Source organism: Hevea brasiliensis, chromosome 13 (assembly GCF_030052815.1).
Source record: "Hevea brasiliensis isolate MT/VB/25A 57/8 chromosome 13, ASM3005281v1, whole genome shotgun sequence".
Lineage (NCBI taxonomy): Eukaryota > Viridiplantae > Streptophyta > Magnoliopsida > Malpighiales > Euphorbiaceae > Hevea > Hevea brasiliensis.
In genome coordinates, this window is record NC_079505.1 from 16,772,332 (window position 1) to 16,776,510 (window position 4,179).

The following is a 4,179-nucleotide window of genomic DNA, read 5'->3' on the forward strand; positions in this document are numbered from 1 at the left end:
GCTTATTGTAGAAAATATTTCACAACTGATAATTTCAGTTAATTTAATTTCTGGTGGATTCGACACCCATCAAGAATTTTGGCGCCATTGCCGGGGACTGCAGTTTATTTGATTTCGTGTTTTTAGTGTTAAGAGTATTTTGTTATTAATTTTGTTTGTGAAGTGTTGTTATTTTTATGTTTTTGGAAAAAAAAATTATGGTATTACTATTCATCGATAGATTTTTGGTTGAATTTGGAGGATGGCCTATACCTATTTTGAAGGAAACGACGCTCTGATCAAGACCAATGAATCTATAAAATTTTTTGGCCCTATCCTCTTGAGACCAAATTCGATTGTTTTCTAGGGTTTTGAGGCATTTTTCTGTTTTTAATTTGATTTCTTTTTGTTTATGACAAGAATTTCTCAATCTAGTGAGTTGATCTTTGATCCAGAAGTAGAAAAAATAGCTAAACAGTTGAGAAAATTAGCTAAGCAAGCTAGGCAGATTCCAAGTACATCTGAAGGAGTCCAATCTCCAAAGGAACTAAGTTCGGATTCGGATTCAGAGTTAAGTTCCGAAAATGAAACCATGGCTGCTGTTAGGACTTTGAAAGAGTTGGCTGCTCCTGATCTAATCCAACAGCCTTTGTGTATCCAATACCCTGCTTTAAATGTTGCTTTTGAGTTGAAATCTGGACTAATCCATTTGTTGCCTAAATTTCATGGTTTTGCAGGTGAGGATCCACATAAGCATCTAAAAGAATTTCATGTTGTGTGTTCCAGCATGAAACCTCAAGGAGTTTCAGAGGATTAAATCAAGCTTCGAGCTTTCCCTTTCTCACTGGAGGGCAAAGCTAAGGATTTGTTGTATTACCTTCCTTCTGGATCTGTCAACTCATGGAATGGAATGAAACATATATTTTTGGAGAAGTATTTTCCTGCTCCCGTGCTACCAATATAAGAAAAGAAATTTGTGGCATCCGACAGTACAATGGAGAGAGCTTGTATGAGTATTGGGAGAGATTTAAGAAGCTGTGTGCAAGCTGTCCCCATCATCAAATAAGTGAGCAGCTTTTGATTCAGTATTTCTATGAGGGACTTCTACCAATGGATTGCAGTATGATAGATGCTGCCAGTGGAGGAGCTTTGGTTGACAAGACATCAGATGAAGCAAGGAGGTTGACTGCTAACATGGCAGCAAACTCTCAGCAGTTTGGAATGAGAATGGATCACGCGCCTAAGAAGGTTAATGAGGTAAATACATCTAACCTTGAGAAACAAATTTTTGATTTAACTTCTTTGGTGAGGCAATTGGCTGTAGGAAAAATGCAAACTATTAAGGTATGTGAAATTTGTTCGGGTTCGGGTCATGCTACTGATATGTGTCCTGCGTTACAAGAGGATGAATCAATGCAACATGTTAATGCAGTAGGAAATTATGGACAGCCAAAACACAGGTATGATCCCTTTTCCAATACTTGTAATCCAGGATGGCGAGATCATCCCAATCTGAGTTATGGGAATCAACCGGTGCAAAACTGATATCAGCAGCAGAGACAAGTGAATCAACCACCTCCGCCTCCCTCAAATCAAGGTATGTCACTTGATGAAATTTTTAAGGCTTTGGCTAACCATACCCAACAGTTTCAATAGGAGACCAGAAATAACATTCAAAACAAAGAGAGGTAGATTGGTTAGTTAGCCTCATCTGCGAGCAAGCTTGAAGCTCAAGGTTCTAGAAAGTTTCCATCACAAACAGTCATGAACCCCAGAGAAAATGCAAGTGCGATACTATTGCGAAGTGGGAAAGAAGTTGATAATCAGACTCCACATGAGCCAATAAAAAAGAAAAATAAAGGAGCAAAAGAGTCTGAAGTTCCTGAAGTTGAGGTAAATACTGAACCTAACTTGAATAAGGTTGATAATTCTGTTCTTCCTCTATTCCCATGCAGGTTGGCTAAAAATAAGAAAGAAGAACAAGAGAAAAAATTTTTTGGAGACTTTTAAAAAGGTGGAAGTGAATATACATTTACTTGATGCAATCAAACAAATCCCCAGGTATACTAAATTCCGTAAAGAATTATATACTACAAAGCGCAAGTTGAGGAATAATGAGAAGATCAGTGTGGGGGAAAATGTGTCAGCATTAATTCAGCAAAAATTACCCCCTAAGTGTAAGAATCCAGGTTCATTTTCTATTCCCTGCAGAATAGGTGATTCTAAATTTGAAAGTGCAATGGCAGATTTAGAAGCATCTATTAATGTTATGTCAAATTCAGTTTTCCAAACTTTGAATTTGGGTCCTTTGAAAGAAACCAGTGTCATTATTCAGTTAGTTGATCATTCTAATGCTTACCCATTGAGAGTAGTTGAGGATGTGTTAGTGCAGGTTGGAGGATTGATTTTTCCTGTAGATTTTTACATTCTGGATATGGAGCATAATAGTGCTCTCTCATCAAATTTAGCTTTGATTTTGTTTGGAAGACCTTTCTTAAAAACTGCCAAGACAAAAATTGATGTGGATGAGGGTACCTTAACTATGAAATTTGATGGAGAAACTGTCAAATTTAATATCTTTGATGCTATGAAATATCCTGCTGATAATCATTCTATCTTTTCTATTGATATTGTTGATACATTTGTGTAGAATAATTTTGAGTTAAGCATGTAGGATGAGTTAGAAAGAAAATCAGATTTGCATGAATTAGAGGAAATTCGCCTTAAGGCTTATGAGAATTCTAGGATCTATATAAAAAAAAAAAAACAAAGGCATTCCATGATAAACTAAGGAAGCAGTTTATGATTGGGCAAAAAGTTTTATTGTATAATTCTAGATTGAAGTTGATGATTGGTAAGTTGTGTTCTCGTTGGATTGGACCCTTTGTCGTTACTAATGTGTTTTCTTATGGTGCAGTTGAAATTCAAAGTTTAGGAACTAACAAAGTGTTTAAGGTCAACGATCATGAACTCAAGCCATTTTATGAGGGGTTTCAGGAGAATTCAGTGGATGAAGGTGCTTTGCCATGTCGAGCTAACGATGATAAACAAAGACGCTTCTTGGGAGGCAACCCATGGGTGGCTTGTTAGCCACAATCAGATTTATTTTCTTTTCCTTATTTTATATTATTTTTCCATTCTTTTCTTTTGCATTTGGGCTTTACATTGGGGACAATATAAGTTTTAAGTGTGGGGGAGGAGAAATTTGTTGCTGCAATTTTTTTTTATTAAAAAAATAAAAAAAATAATAAAAAAATATGTATAAAAAATAAAAATAAAAATAAAAATAAAATAAAATTTATTCTCATAAGCTTGATTCATGATTCTTTATTAACTCTAGGAGAGAAGTGCTTTGTCCTTGAAATGACTTTTCTATTTTAGATTGAATTGTTAAGATTTTAGGCAAGGTAATAGTAACTTTAATAATGGATTTTCCCTCTTCTCCATACCATAGAATAATTTTTTCCTTCTTAAATCATTTAGGCTTGATTTAATAGTGAAATGATTAGTTATATGTGCTTTAAACTAGTGTCATGCATATTTCAGAACTTTTTTTAATCTATCAGGATACTTTATAATATGTATATGCATAAATTGGGAGAAATAAAAGGTTGAACTTGAAAATTGCTCCACTATTTTAGTTAAGCAAACTAACCAGGGGTCTTCATGAACCCCATGTCGATTCTCAGGCCAAAAGCTAGTTAGGATATGAGCAAGGTACTTTTCTGAAGGTGACGGTTGAAATAAAAAAAAAAGAGTAACTGTGACAAGAGAGAAGTACCAATTTCAAATATATATGAATAAAAAAAAAGGCATTTTTATCTCCCCTAAGATTTGCAAAGAGCTATAATGGTTGTGCCTTGATAAATTAGCCTTGTGTTTTAGTGTGTATTGACTTAAAATTTTATGGAACTTTAATTGTGTGAGCTTAATTGATTTCAAGCCTTTTATTTTATGTTGGAAAAATTGTTGATATATTGGTATGGTGTTGATGGAAGTTGTTGTGATGGTTATTACTTTAATTGCCTCTTCTTTCAAACTTTTAATATTTTGTTAGAGAATGTTGTGATAGGGTGAAGTTAAGGAACTTCTAAGTGGAGTTGATTGAGAGTTTAAGTCATGCTTGAGGATAAGCATGGAATAAGTGTGGGGGAATTTGATAAGTGCATAATTTATTAATTTTACTCCTATCACATTTAG

At 34.5% G+C, this 4,179-nt stretch overlaps 1 non-coding gene across 1 annotated transcript; it reads right to left on the bottom strand.

The window, feature by feature from the left end:
* Positions 1–936: 936 nt before the first annotated feature.
* On the bottom strand, positions 937–1,043 carry LOC131172257 (small nucleolar RNA R71). The gene has a single exon (XR_009142740.1). It is a non-coding gene; the product is annotated as a small nucleolar RNA R71 (small nucleolar RNA).
* Positions 1,044–4,179: the final 3,136 nt, after the last annotated feature.